The sequence below is a fragment of the Chiloscyllium punctatum genome, chromosome 25 (assembly GCF_047496795.1).
Source record: "Chiloscyllium punctatum isolate Juve2018m chromosome 25, sChiPun1.3, whole genome shotgun sequence".
Taxonomy (NCBI): Eukaryota; Metazoa; Chordata; class Chondrichthyes; order Orectolobiformes; family Hemiscylliidae; genus Chiloscyllium; species Chiloscyllium punctatum.
In genome coordinates, this window is record NC_092763.1 from 72,268,497 (window position 1) to 72,284,397 (window position 15,901).

The following is a 15,901-nucleotide window of genomic DNA, read 5'->3' on the forward strand; positions in this document are numbered from 1 at the left end:
AAAAAGACTTAAGGGGCAACCTTTTCATGCAGAGGGTGGTACGCGTATGGAATGAGCTGCCAGAGGATATGGTGGAAGCTGGTACAATTGCAACATTTAATAGGCATTTGGATGGGTATATGAATGGGAAGGGTTTGGAGGGATATTGGCCGGATGCTGGCATGTGGGACTAGATTGGGTTGGGATATCTGGTCGGCATGGACTGGTTGGACCGAAGGGTCTGTTTCCATGCTGTACATCTCTATGACTCTATGACTCTATGCTGCAAGTACTGGATAGGTTGGGAAATGTCTTTGCTTCTGTATTCGTTGATGCTGCCTGACCTGCTGAGTACTTCTAACAGAACATTTAGCTTTCTTTTTCAATGTGTGTAATAGCAATCTGCCAGCCATGGGTTATGGAGAAAGGTGGGGTGACATGTGGTGGCAGGAAAACAGAGTTAAGGCTGCAGCCAGATCAGCCATGACTTTGGTCAATCAAAAGGGCTGTATGGTCCACTCCTGCACCAAAACCCTATGTTCCTGCTTAAGGGCAGGTCCTCTGTTCATTTCTCCATGCCTCCCACTCTTACAGTTTCCTCTTTGGTGGCTTGTAAGAACCTCCTATTTCCTACTTCAGTGAACAACATGACCAGGGAAAAGAATACCTGAAGCAAACAGGAAGTGCTGGAGAAACTCAGCAGGTCTGGCAAAGTCTCTGGAGAGAGAAATCAGTGGAATATGAGTCTTCTCTGTGAGATGGTTTCCCATTGTCTATCCCCTGAGTGCTTAAGGAAGCACATCCCTTTTCTGTAGCATCCACATCCTTTTCTGGTAGGACCCAGTGTTTGGAAGTAGCCATTGTCCCTTGAGGTTTCTCCACTATCATCACCAACATTTGAGAATAATAATGAATGAAACACTAATTAAATTTCCAATTATTGTTACAGCCTGGATGTTTTATTTTTACTCCATACGATGATTAGGTCATATATTTAGTAGAAAATGTCTTCTCACAACCAGCTTCTCTTTCATCTCATTCAGATCCCATGCTCTTGACTCTCCAATTTGCATCTCAAACTCTCCTTCCACTTGGGATTATCTCTCCCCAACACTCCCTCCTCCTACCTCTCGCCCCACTGTTGCTGACTCCCTGCTACTCTCTGTTGTCATAGTAAGGATTGGGATTAGCCTTGCAAACAGAATGACAATGAAGAGAATAAATCACTTGAATGAGCCATGGAAATTTCATGAAAATAACTCTTTACATTTATTGTGCAAGGTTAATGGGGAGCAGAGCAAGCATACTTAAGGCTGGGAGGAGAGTTGTGATAGTAAATCAAAGAACGTCGAAGATTTTAGAGGCATCTCAGACATCCTGCTAGGATCATTAGGAAATCCTGGAGGGAATATTGAAAGTGGGAAAAAAAAAGACATTTTTGTTATATAGAGAAAGGAAAGATGCCCGGCATTTGGGTATTAGAAGTGTCCTGAGAACATGTTACTTGCCAACCTGTTCACTGCAAAGGGATTTAAGACAAACCAAATGCTGACGTTGGATGTGATTATGTGCAAAGGTATTCCAGTTATCCATAGCATTCAAGTTAGATGTGATGTAAAGACTTAAACAGATAGTCTTTGTACTCAATAAATAATGGCGTAGGTAAGGATTTGTAAAGCTATGGTGGAACGCTGGTGTGACTCCAGAACTGACTTCATTTTCAATAGCAGATAGAAAATGTTGATTATTTAAGCTACCTGAGGGAGATGAGGGTCACACATGCCCAGATCATAGATTCCGATAAGTATGCTTTCAGCAACAGAAATGATTAATCATGTAAATTACAATACATAATCCATACCATATGATAGAGATGACCAGAGACATAATGTAAGACATGTATGAAGTTATCCACAGCTATTTAGCAGCAACTTGCATTTATATTGTGACTTGAGTGTGGTAAAATGTCACAAGCTTCTTCACAGAAAAAACTAAATTTAATATTGAGCCATATAGGGAAATATTTGGACCATGAGTCAGATTCGCAGAATTGTGACAGCACAAAAAGAAGCATTTTAACCCAATGTGTCAGAACTTTGACAATGCTTCACTGAATGCCATTCTCCTGCCTGCTGCCCATAACCCTACACTTTGATTATTTTCAAATAACTGTCTCATTCTCTTTATGAACATCTTGGTTGAAGCTCCCAGATTGAAGTATCAATCAACCGGGCTGGTTTGTCCTGGATGGAATTGAGTTTCAGGAATGTGGAGAGTGCAGCTGTCATCCAGGCAAACAGGAAGTATTCTGCTGTACTCCCAATTTGTCCCTTGTAGATGGTAGATATACTTTAGGGAGACAGGAGGTAAGCTAATTCCTGCAGGATTTCCAGCCTCTAAGAAGGAAGTTCATTGTTGAATCTGCTATAGTTGGCTGGACCGAGGACACAACCCAGAGGAACTCCTGGAGTGATTGACATCTGGCACCCATTTCAATCTTCCTTTGTGTGGGAGAATGCTCTAATACATAAAGTGTTTTCATCCCATTGACTTAATAGTCAGATGTGGCTTTGATGTGAAGGGAAGCCACTCTCGCCTCACCTCTGGAGTTTAGCTCCTTAGTCCATATTTGGATCAAGGTTGTCATGACGTCATGAGTTGAGTGGACTTGGCAGAAACTGAACTGAAAACCCAGTGAGCAGCTTATTGTTAAGTGCAACACAGAATGGTCAAATCTGTGGTGACATGGTGGCTCAGTGCTTAGCACTGCTGCCAGGGACCCGGGTTCAATTCCAACCTCAGGCGACTGCCTGTGTAGAGTTTGCACATTCTCCTCATGTCTGTCTGGGCTTCCTCCAGATACCCAGGTTTCCTCCCACAATCCAAAGATGTGCAGGTTAGGTGGATTGTCCATGCTAAATTGCCCTTGGTGTTTCGGGATATGCAGGTTAGGTGGATTAGCCATGCTTAATTGCCCATAATGTCCAGGGATGGACCGGCTCGGCAGGTTAGCCATGGGAATTGCAGAGTTACAGAGATGGGATGGGGTGGGACAGGGTGGGATACTCTTCAGAGAATCGATGTAGACTCAATGGGTTGAATGGCCTGTTTCTACACTGTGGGGAATCTATGACCAAAAATTTGGTAGAGTAGGCTTGACACTCCAGTCAATATTGAGGGAGTACTGCAGTGCCATTTGTACCATCTTTCAGATGATATGTTAAACTGAGTCTCCATTTGCATGTGCAGATAAAGGTATAAGATTTCTGTGACACTATTTTGTAGAAAAACAGTACCTTGGGAAATATCTATCTATCAACCAACATCACAAAACACATGACCTGGTCATTATCACATTGTTTTTATTATGAATGTGGTTAACATTGTGGGGGAGGGCTCTTATGGTGCAGTGGTAGTGTCCCTACATCTAAGCGTGGAGGCCCAGCTGCTTCAGAGATGCGTAATATCTCTGAACAGGTTAATTAGAAAATGAAACCACTGCTAGTGAAATGCAGGTGTTAGTTTGTGAAGCCAATGCAATCAAAACAGAAAGTGAAATGCAAGAACATCATATTGAGAGTCTATAAGGCATTAGTGCATGCACAAAAGCACTCTGCCCAGCTGTTGCACTGTATTTGGAAAAAGATAGAAGTTGTGAATCAAACTTAGCAAAAGGATAATGAATATTATCCCAGGTTTCAGATGATTCAGCTACAAAGAGAAGCTCAGGAAAATACATCTGTCTCAGAAGAAAATAAAGATTAAATGGAACAAAGGTGCAATTAAAGTTTTTTAGAAAGTGCATGAATTGATATATATATGGTGGAGAAGCAAAGTTACTGTAGGAGAATCAAAAACAACTTATAAACTGACAAAGTTGTAAACAAAGGACACTGTTTCAAGCTTAGAATTGACCCTTTGTGAGAGGATATAATGTCTGAGGAAAAGCATCCCATATTTAATTGGACTGATTCCTTTTCCATGAAAGAAGGAAGCAGCATAAAAATGGACTAGGAAACATGAAAAATGACAAGACAGAGTTATGAATTTTTTCATAAATTCCCTACAGTGTGGAAACTGGCTATTTGGCCCAACAAGTCCACACCAATGCTCCAAAGAGTTTCCCACCCAGACCCATTCCCCTACCACTCTACACTTAACTATACAAAACACTGGTGCGGCCACACTGGGAATATTGTGTACAGTTCTGGTCGCCCCATTACAAAAAGGATGTGGAAGCATTGGAAAAGGTGCAGAAGAGATTTACCAGGATGTTGCTTGGTCTGGAGGAAAGGTCTTATGAGGACAGGCTGAGAGACTTGAGTTTTTTCTCATTGGAAAGAAGAAGGCTAAGGGGGGATTTGATAGAGACATATAAGATGATCAGAGGATTAGATAGGGTAGACAGTGAAAGTCTTTTTCCTCGGACAATGACGTCAGCTTGTACGAGGGGGGCAGAATTACAAATTGAGGGGTGATAGATTTAAGACCGATGTCAGAAGCAAGTCCTTTACACAGAGAGTGGTAAAGGTGTGGAATGCCCTACCTGCTAAGGTAGTCAACTCAGCCACATTAGGGAGATTTAAACAATCCTTAGATAAGCTCATGAATGATTTTGGGATAGTGTAGGGGGACGAGCTGAGAAAAGTCCACAGGTTGGCGCAACATCGAGGGCCGAAGGGTCTGTTCTGTGTTGTATTGCTCTATGTTCTATTTCCCTGACCAATGCACTTAACCTACACATCCCTGAACACCATGGGTAATTTAGTATGTCCAATTCACCTGGCCTGCACATCTTTGAAATGTGGGAGGAAACCGGAGATCCCAGAGGAAACCCATGCAGACACGGGGAGAATGTGCAAACCCCACATAGACAGTCGCCCAAGGTGGGTATTGAACAGGGGTTCATCGCACTGTGAGGCAGCAGTGCTAAACACTAAGCCACCATGCCACCCTAAAACTTGCGATTTGGGAATGATGCCAAGTCATAAAGTCACACAGCATGGAAACAGAGCCTTTGGCCCAACTCATCTGTGATAACCAGGTTTACTGAACTCAACTCATCCCATTTGTCTGCGCTTTGCCCATATCCCTCTGAACCTTTCCTATTCATGTATCTGTCCAAATGTCTTTAAAACTGTACCCGCATCTACCATATTCTCTGGCAATTCAAATATGAGCCACACCCTGTGTAAAAAAGCTGCCCCTCAGGCCTCTTTTAAATCTTTTCCCTCTCACCTTAAAACTACACTGTCTATGTTTTGAATTCCCCTATCCTCGGGAAAAGACCTTTGCTGTTCACCTAATCAATGCCCCTCATGAATTTACAAACCTCTATAATGTCAGCTGTACTGTTCTTCTTCCTTGTTGAGGCACTTGTTTGGACAAATGTGTCCTAGATTTAAAGCACATGCTCTTCATTGTTCAATGTTCACATTAAAGGTAACATGCTTTCTGTGAGGAAATTTATCAAACCTGTTAAATGATGTACAAATTAGAATTTTACCACATTTGTTTCTATTTCCTATAAAGATTTCTGCTTTGGTTCAGAAGTTTGATGGTATTTTATGGCATTGACTCACACCAGTCGGGAAGGCTCCTAAACGTAATTTCCAATCTTTGCTCTATTAGTCAACACTAATTGAGGAAAATGTAGTGCAACCACAATGCTTCACATTTCACTGAAGCTAGAGAAGACAGTTTTAAGAAAATGGGCAGGGTTTCAATGAAACTGAAGGAATGGCAATATATTTCTAGGTCAGGATGATGAGTGCCTTGGAGGGGAACTTGAAGGTTGGTGGTGATCCCATCTATCTGCTGCCCTTGTCCTTCTAAAAGGAAGTGTTCGTGGGTTTAGAAGGTGCTGTCCAAGGACTTTTGGTGAATATGTGCAACGCATCTTGTAGAAAGTACACAGTGCTGCTATTGAGCTTTGGTGGGGGGGGGGGGGAAGTGAACGCTTGTGGATGTTGTGCCAATAAAGTGGGCTGTCTTATCCTGGATGGTGTCAAACTTCTTGAGTGTTGTTGGAGCTGCACCCATCTATCTTGATATCTTGTCCAGATGAAATATACAACTTAATTTACATCGAGTTATCCAAATTGTCTATTTATAATCTGTTTCAGAATTTTAGTTCAATTATATTCATTAGAGTCATAGAGCCGGAGAGGTCTACAGCATGGAAACAGACCCTTCAGTCTAACTTGCCATGCTGCTCAGTTTTCACAATTTAAACAAGTTTTATTTGTCTGTGTTTGGTCTATATACCTCCATACCTATCCCATCCATGTACCTCTTCAAATGTTTCTTAAATGATGAAGCTGTACTTGCTTCCACCACTACCTCTGGCAGCCCATTTCAGACACTCCCCATCCTCTGTGTGAAATAATTGCCCTTCTGGACCCGTTTGTATCTCTTTCTTCTCACCTCAAACCTATACTGTCCAGTTTTACACTCCCCTACTATTTGGAAAAGCTATTGGCTATCTATCTTATCTATGCCTCTCATGATTTTATAAATCTCTACATGGTCACCCCTCAGTTCCCATGCTCCAGGAACAAAGGTCCCATCTTATCCAATCTCTCCATATAACTCAAACCTTCTAGACCAGGTAGCATCCTAGTAAATCTTTTTTGCACACATTCTAGTTTAATAATAACCTGTCTGTACTAGGGCAACTAGAACGGTACACAGAACTCCAAATGCCACCTCACCCAATGTCTTGTTCAGCAGCAATACAAAGTCCCATTTCCTAGACTCAGTGCTCTGACCGATGAAAGCTAGCATGCCAAAAACCTTCTTCACTGCCCTGAAAACCAGTGGCGCTATTTTCAAGGAGCTATGAACCTGTATCTCTGGATCTCTTTGTTCTACAACACTCCCCTGGGCCCTACCATTGACTGTGTAAGCCCTGTCCTGGTTTACTTTACCAAAATGTATTTATCTAAATTAAACTCCATCTGCCATTTCTCAGTCCAGTGGTCCAACTGATCAAGATCTCGCTGCATTCCTAGATAACCTTTTTCAGTATATTACCAATCTTGGTGTCATCTGCAAACGTATTAACTATACCTTCTAAGTTCTCATCTAAATCATTTATATAAATAACAAGTTAACTAAAGTGCATGCTCACAGTCAGCCTGAAATGTTCTATAAATGTCCAGAGGGATAGACATTCTTGAAACTGGACAACTTGTAGACCATTGTCCACCAAATGTTTGATTGGAACCCACTTTGTTGTTTTTCTATAAGCACACATTTCATAAAATCCCCACAGTGTGGAAGCAGACCATTCAGTCCATACCGACCCACCAAAGAGCATCTCACCCAGACCAAATCCCCATGGCTAACCACCTAACCTGGACATCTTTGCACTGTGGGAGGAAACCAGAGCACCCGGAGGAAACCAACACAGACAATGTACAAACTCCATACAGACAGCCCAAGCGTGGAATCGAACACAGGTCCCTGATACTGTGAGGCAGCAGCGCTAATCATTGAGCCACCATCTAATCTGAAATTAGATTTTTAGTCACACGTCTTTCTGGCCACACTCTTCTTACAGTTTGCTATGAAAGTGAAATGTTTCAATATCAATTGCAAAACACTGTCTTTTCCAAATTCATATTTGGTTGTAATGATGATTACAGCTTGTTTAAACACATGCCACCCCAGTAATACCTCTTCTGGAAATCTGCTTTCCAGGTTGTCATGTAATAGTTGGATAAATAGAAGCATTGCGGCAGAATCAACATCACTGTCTAGAACAGCCAGAACCATCTCAACTTCATCACTCCAACAAACACGTTCACTTGCATACTGAGTTTATTCAATTGTTGTCAATCAGCTTCTCTGAAAAAAATTGCAGTGATGCCATTAGAACATTATTCAGAGTTGTCAATGCAACACAATATTGTGGCTTTGTGAGTATTTTCAGGCAACATTTGTTTATTGGATCATTGTACATATTCACTTGATCTGTGCAGTACTCAGTTAGGACATTGTAGTTTCATGTTAGTGCAGAGGTTGAAATGCCACTGCATCACATTCTGTGACTTTGGCAAGTTCTTCAAATTGTCCTTTCTCCACAGTTGATCTGCTGAACATTGTATACCCTGTTCTTAGAAGCATTTCAATATTTTGTGTAATTGAGACTTGCTTCCAAGCATCATCTATTGCCAGACCTTCCTTGTGAGCTGACAAGGTTTGATTTCATTTTGCAATGTTACTGCTATTCCATTTATCTTTCCCAGCATAACGGAATTTCCGTCTGATGCAAATATCACTATCTTCTGTAAATTGAGGTCATTGTTAGCATAAAGTTGGTTGATTGTATCACAATAGTGATAGTGTTACATAGAACATAGAACATTACAGCGCAGTACAGGCCCTTCGTCCCACGATGTTGCGCTGACCTGTCATACCAATCTGAAGCCAATCTAACCTACACTATTCCATGTACATCCATATGCCTGTCCAATGACGACTTAAATGTACTTAAAGTTGGCGAATCTACTACCGTTGCAGGCAAAGCATTCCATACCCTTACTACTCTCTAAGTAAAGAAACTACCTCTGACATCTGTCCTCTATCTATCACCCTTCATTTTAAAGCTATGCCCCCTCATGCTTGCCATTACCATTCTTGGAAAAAGGCTTTCCCTGTCCGACCTATCTAACCCTCTGATTATCTTATATGTCTCTATTAAGTCACCTCTCAACCTTCTTCTCTCTAATGAAAACAGCCTCAAGTCCCTCAGCCTTTCCTCATAAGACCTTCCCTCCATACCAGGCAACATTCTGGTAAATCTCCTCTGCACCCTTTCCAAAGCTTCCACATCCTTCTTATAATGCGGTGACCAGAACTGTACACAATACTCCAAGTGCGGCTGCACCAGAGTTTTGTACAGCTGCAGCATAACCTCATGGTTCCGGAACTTGATCCCTCTATTAATAAAAGCTAAAACACTGTATGTCTTCTTACAACAACCCTCTCAACCTGGGTGGCAACTTTCAAGGATCTGTGTACCTGGACACCGAGATCTCTGCTCATGTACACTACCAAGAATCTTACCAATAGCCCAGTACTTGCATTCTGGTTACTCTGACCAAAATGAATCACCTCACACTTGTCTGCATTAAACTCTATTTGCCACCTCTCAGCCCAGCTCTGCAGCTTATCTATGTCTCTCTGTAACCTACAACATCCTTTGTCACTATCCACAACTCACCGACCTTAGTGTCATCTGTAAATTTACTAACCCACCCTTCTGCGCCCTCATCCAGGTCGTTTATAAAAATGACGAACATCAGTCGACCCAACACTGACCCTTGCGGTACACCACTGGTAACTGGACTCCAGGATGAACATTTCCCATCAACCACCACCCTCTGTGTTCTTTCAGCAAGCCAATTACTGGTCCAAACTGCTATATCTCCCACAATCCCATTCCTCCGCATTTTGTACAATAGCCTACTGTGGGGAACCTTATCGAACGCCTTACTGAAATCCATATTCACCACATCAACCGGTTTACTGTCAAATACCTGTTTGGTCACCTTCTCAAATAACTCAATAACGTTTGTGAGGCACGATGTACCCTCCACAAAACTGTGCTGACTATCCCTAATCAAATTATTCTCTTCTAGATGATCATAAATCCTATCTCTTATAACCTTTTCCAACACTTTACCAACAACTGAAGTAAGGCTCACTGGTATATAATTACCAGGATTGTCTCTACTCCCCTTCTTGAACAGGGGAACCACATTTGCTATCCTCCAGTCTTCTGGCACTATTCCTGTGGACAATGATGATTTAAAGATCAATGCCAAAGGCTCGGCAATCTCCTCCCTGGCTTCCCAGAGGATCCTAGGATAAATCCCATCTGGCCCAAGGAACTTATCTATTTTCACATTCTGCAGGATTTCTAACACCTCTTCCTTGTGAACCTCAATCACCCCTAGTCTGGTGGCCTGTATCTTAGTATTCTCCACGACAACATTGTCGTTTCCTAGAGTGAATACTGTCAAAAAATATTCATTAAGTGCTTCCCCTGTCTCCTCTGACTCCACTTGCAACTTCCCACTACTATCCTTGATTGGCCCTAATCTTACTCTCTGCAAGCACTCAGTTTCAAAATTCCTGCAAAGATAATCTTGTAAGGAAGTTTAGATTCTGGTCGAAACTTCAAGAAAATTAATTTTTGCACAGAAATGTCTGCACTTTCAATCATTATAAAACACATGTAAACGCGCTTTGCACAATTCATCCAGGACCAAAACAGAAATTGCTGGAAACACTCAGCAGGCCTGGGCAGCATCTATGGAGAGAAATCAGGCTTAATGTTTTGGGTCCAGTGACCCTTGAGGGTTCAGAACTGAGGAAGGGTCACATGACCTGAAATGTTAACTCTGATTTCTCTGTAGAGACACTGCCAGGCCCTGTTGAGGTTTTCCAGCAATTTCTGTTTTTGTTTATGATTTGCAGCATCTGTAGTTTTTCTTTCCATTTTTTCACACAGAATGTGTTTCTGTACAATATACTTCACAGATTGAAAGGTGTAAGTGTTGTTGCACCAGCTCTCTGTAATTGCCAAGTACTGTGCCACATGTTCATGAGCGCTTTGCAGAGAAAATATGGAAACATTCATCTTTACTACAAGTATGACATCATCACTGAGAACTTTAACCATATCAGCATTGGTCTTTTTGTACTCTGTACTCTCCATCCTCACCTCACAATCTCTTGATGTTTTGGCAAACATTCACAAAATTCCACCTTTGGTTTGGTTGCATATACGAATAACTGCATCCATGTGCATCTTTCGGCTCACACACAGTTTTAGGTCGTCCAATTTCCAATCGTACACTTTTGCCCATTTCTGAACTCACCTTTAGCACTTGCTTTAGGACAATTTGTGCATACGACATCATCTGTTTCACAATAAATGAAAATCCCAGTAATTCTGTCTCTGTGATAAAGACGAAATTTCGATTTTGATGATCTTGGAAATCATCCAACTGCATCCACCTGGACACCCCGCGCTGGCCTATTGCCTGCCCTCGACCTCTTCATTTCCAACTGCCGCCGGGACATTAACTGTCTCAACCTGTCTACCCCCTTCCCCCACTCCAACCTCTCACCCTCACAATGCGCAGCCCTCCAATCCCTCTGCTCCAATCCCAACCTCACCATCAAGCCAGCGGATAAAGGGGGCACAGTGGTAGTCTGGCGCACTGACCTCTACACCGCTGAAGCCAAATGTCAACTTGAGGACACCTCTTCCTACTGCCCCCTCGACCATGACCCCACCCCCCATCACCAAACCATCATCTCCCAGACCATACAGAACCTCATCACCTCAGGAGATCTCCCACCCACAGCTTCCAACCTCATAGTCCGGGAACCCCGCACTGCCCGGTTCTACCTCTTTCCCAAGATCCACAAGCCTGACCACCCTGGCCGACCCATTGTCTCAGCATGCTCCTGCCCCACTGAACTCATCTCTACCTACCTCGACACTGTAATATCCCCCCTAGTCCAGGAACTCCCCACATACGTTCGAGACACCAGCCACGCCCTCCACCTCCTCGAAGACCTCCGCTTCCCTGGCCCCCAACGCCTCATCTTCACCATGGATATCCAATCCCTCTACACCTCCATCCGCCATGACCAGGGCCTCCAAGCCCTCCGTTTTTTCCTCTCCAGATGTCCCCTTCCAGCGGCACTCTCATTCGTTTGGCCGAACTAGTCCTCACCCTTAACAAGTTCTCCTTTGAATCCTCCCATTTCCTCCAGACCAAAGGGGTAGCCATGGGTACATGTATGGGCCCCAGCTATACCTGTCTCTTTGTTGGCTACGTAGAGCAATTGATCTTCCGTAATTGCACCGGCACCACTTCCCACCTCTTCCTCCGCTACATTGATGACTGCATCGGCGCCACCTAGCGCTCCCGTGAGGAGGTTGAGCAATTCATCAACTTCACCAACACATTCCACCCTGACCTTAAATTTACCTGGACCATCTCTGACACCTCCCTCCCCTTCCTGGACCTCTCCATCTCCATTAATGACGACCGACTTGACACTGACATTTTTTACAAACCCACCGACTCCCACAGCTACCTGGATTACACCTCTTCCCACCCTATCTCTTGCAAAAATGCTATCCCGTATTCCCAATTCCTCCGCCTCCGCCGGATCTGCTCCCAGGAGAACTAGTTCCACCACAGAACACACCAGATGGCCTCCTTCTTTAGAGATTGCAATTTCCCATCCCACGTGGTTAAAGATGCCCTCCAACGCATCTCATCTACATCCCGCACCTCTGCCCTCAGACCCCACCCCTCAAACCATAGCAAGGACAGAACGCCCCTGGTGCTCACCTTCCATCCTACCAACCTTCGCATAAGCCAAATCATCCACCGACATTTCCGCCACCTCCAAACAGACCCCACTACCAGGGATATATTTCCCTCCCCACCCCTTTCCGCCTTCTGCAAAGACCGTTCCCTCCGTGACTACCTGGTCAGGTCCACACCCCCCTACGACCCACCCTCCCATTCTGGCACTTTCCCCTGCCACCGCAGGAACTGTAAAACCTGCGCCCACACCTCCTCCCTCACCTCTATACAAGGCCCCAAAGGAGCCTTCCACATCCGTCAAAGTTTTACTTGCACATCCACTAATATCATTTATTGTATCCGTTGCTCCCGATGCGGTCTCCTCTACATTGGGGAGACTGGACGCCTCCAGCAGAGCGCTTTAGGGAACATCTCTGGGACACCCGCACCAATCAACCACACCGCCTCGTGGCCCAACATTTCAACTCCCCCTCCCACTCTGCCGAGGACATGGAGGTCCTGGGCCTCCTTCACCGCCGCTCCCTCACCACCAGACGCCTGGAGGAAGAACGCCTCATCTTCCGCCTCGGAACACTTCAACCCCATGGCATCAATGTGGACTTCAACAGTTTCCTCATTTCCCCTTCCCCCACCTCACCCTAGTTCTAAACTTCCAGCTCAGTAACTGTCCCCATAACTTGTCCGGACTTGTCCTACCTGCCTATCTTCTTTTCCACCTATCCACTCCACCCTCTCCTCCTTGACTATCACCTTCATCCCCTCCCCCACTCACCCATTGTACTCTATGCTACTCTCTCCCCACCCCCACCCTCCTCTAGCTTATCTCTCCACACTTCAGGCTCACTGCCTTTATTCCTGATGAAGGGCTTTTGCCTGAAATGTCGATTTCGAAGCTCCTTGGATGCTGCCTGAACTGCTGTGCTCTTCCAGCACCACTAATCCAGAATCTGGTTTCCAGCATCTGCAGTCATTGTTTTTACCTTTTTGAAATGTGCAGACGATTTTTCTTTTCTTCCTTTCTCTTGAGGAGCTTGAAGGCTTTTCTTTTGGACTTATTTTAAACTTACCTCATCTAAACACATAAAGTTTAAAAATATGATGGAAAAATGTAACTTGCGACTTGCATATGGTTGGGAATGGTCACCTGCCTCCTGGATGTTGTGCTGTCTGAGTCTCTTGTTACTGTCTGTAAACTCCCACATTGAAGGTAAATGACTTATCAGATTCCAACTACAGTACAAACATTGACAGGAATGGCAACTAAATCCTCATCACCACAGGCTCTTGTGGTAATATCCATTCCTCTGAGCCAGGGGGCCTGGATTCACATCCCACTTGCTCTAGATATGTATAGTAACATCCCTGAACAGAATTGATTAGAAAATATCTGTGCCTTTAGAAAAGCTTACAAAAGAGGTATAATTATGTAACATGAGCTCTTGTGTCAAAGTGATAGGGAAACTATGATAATGTGAGGCACAAGTTGGCTATGATGAATTAGGGGAAAAAGTGAGGACTGCAGATGCTGGAGATCAGAGCTGAAAATGTGTTGCTGGAAAAGCGCAGCAGGTCAGGCAGCATCCAAGGAACAGGAGAATCGAAATGCTGCCTGACCTGCTGCGCTTTTCCAGCAACGCATTTTCAGCTATGATGAATTAGGAAATACTACTGAAAGGAATGACCATGGATAAGCAATTGCAAATGCTTGAAGAGTGAACAACAAAACTTGTTAATATTGTGAAAAGGTTTGGGCCCCGTATCTAAGGAAAGATGTGCTAGCTTTGGAGAGGGTCCAGAGCAGGTCAACAAGAATGGTCTTGGGGATAAAGGGTTTGTCATATGAGGAGCAGTTGAAGGCAATACTGAGAGGCCTGGATAGAGCGGGCATGTAGAAGACATTTCCACCCGTAGGAGAGACTAGGATTCAAGGGCACAGCCTCAGAGGGAAGGGATGACTGTGATAAGGATGAATTTCTTCACTCAGAGGGTAGTGAATCTGTGGAACTCAATGCCACAAAAGCCTGTGGGGGCCAAGTCATTGAGTATATTTAAGACGGAAATAGATAGGTTTTTGATTGGTAGAGGGATCAAAGATTAAAGGGAGAAGGCAGTGGAATAGGGTTGATATGGTTGATCGAGTGGTGGAATAGATTCGATGGGTTGAATGGCCTGATGCTTCACCTATGACCTACGTTAGTACTTTTTTAAAAAATGCCTAAATCTTCCACATTCTAACCATGGTGGTAAAAACAATGACTGCAGATGCTGGAAACCAGATTCTGGATTAGTGGTGCTGGAAGAGCACAGCAGTTCAGGCAGCATCCAAGGAGCAGCGAAATCGACGTTTCGGGCAAAGGCGAGGGCTTTTGCCCGAAACGTCGATTTCGAAACTCCTTGGATGCTGCCTGAACTGCTGTGCTCTTCCAGCACACTAATCCAGAATCACATTCTAACCACGCTGCCTACATGTTGTGCTCAGAAAATGTAAATGCACACAAAAGGTCACAAATAGAAAATCTTGCAACTATGAAAAAACATATAAGAACCAGCCTGAAAATTCTTCCTCATGATACTTTATTAAATTTATCTAGAGGCAAAGACGTTAACTTGGGGATATGAGCAGCTGCAAAAGGACCACATGTTAGTGCAGTTTATTATGGATATTACAGCAAGTCTAAGAGAAAGAAAAATCAAAAGAAGCAAGGTATACCAAAACTAAATATAGAAACCAGAGTGGATGGGGAGAATATTATCTACAAAATAGGTTTATTAATATTTAGTTTAATATCAAACATTTTCCCATCTATTCCTTTTTACAATGTACTGTTTGCTGTCTTTAGTTATTTGCAACACAGTCTCCAAAATCTGACAGATGTTTCGCAATCTCCTGTGAAATGTCATACACTCCAGGAAAACCTATGCAAGTATGTGCACACTCCCAAGGATCCCACGTCTTGACTTCCAAATGATAGTGTCAGCTGCTCAAAGGAAATTTGTGATCTCATTATTGTGCAGCAACAGAAATAACATACTGGCAAATCAAAAAAAAGAACTATGATCGCTGTTCAGCAGCATTCTGATTTTATAGATTTGACAGCTTTGCTTTTCCACCTTCCAGGGACCAGTTTTATTTTTTGAAAACTTCTGGCATATCATCAGGATGTTAGTGAAGGTTGCTGGTTAGGTGCTATGTTCGTTGTGGCAAAGGAACACCACTTGTTGTTCCCTCTCTGACTCCAGCAATAGAATACTCTGGGGTTTCCAATGGAGATATCCTCCAACCTGTGCCCTCCACAAGGAGATCTGTAAAAGTAGTGAACAAAGCAAACAATTTTCTCTTTGATGAATCAGATTTAAGTTTTCTCACTGAGACATACAGAGTCCAAACCAGGAAGTATAAAGTAGGAAATACAAATTAGATTTTCAGGAAATGACATCATTTGTATCAAGAATTATAGATGTGATTAAAGAAGAGAAAAAAATTGAAGGAAAGCTGTAATGTTTGGCACTATATTCCTGCTAAAAGGTTAGGATCTCACACTTGTAAATTCTTCTTT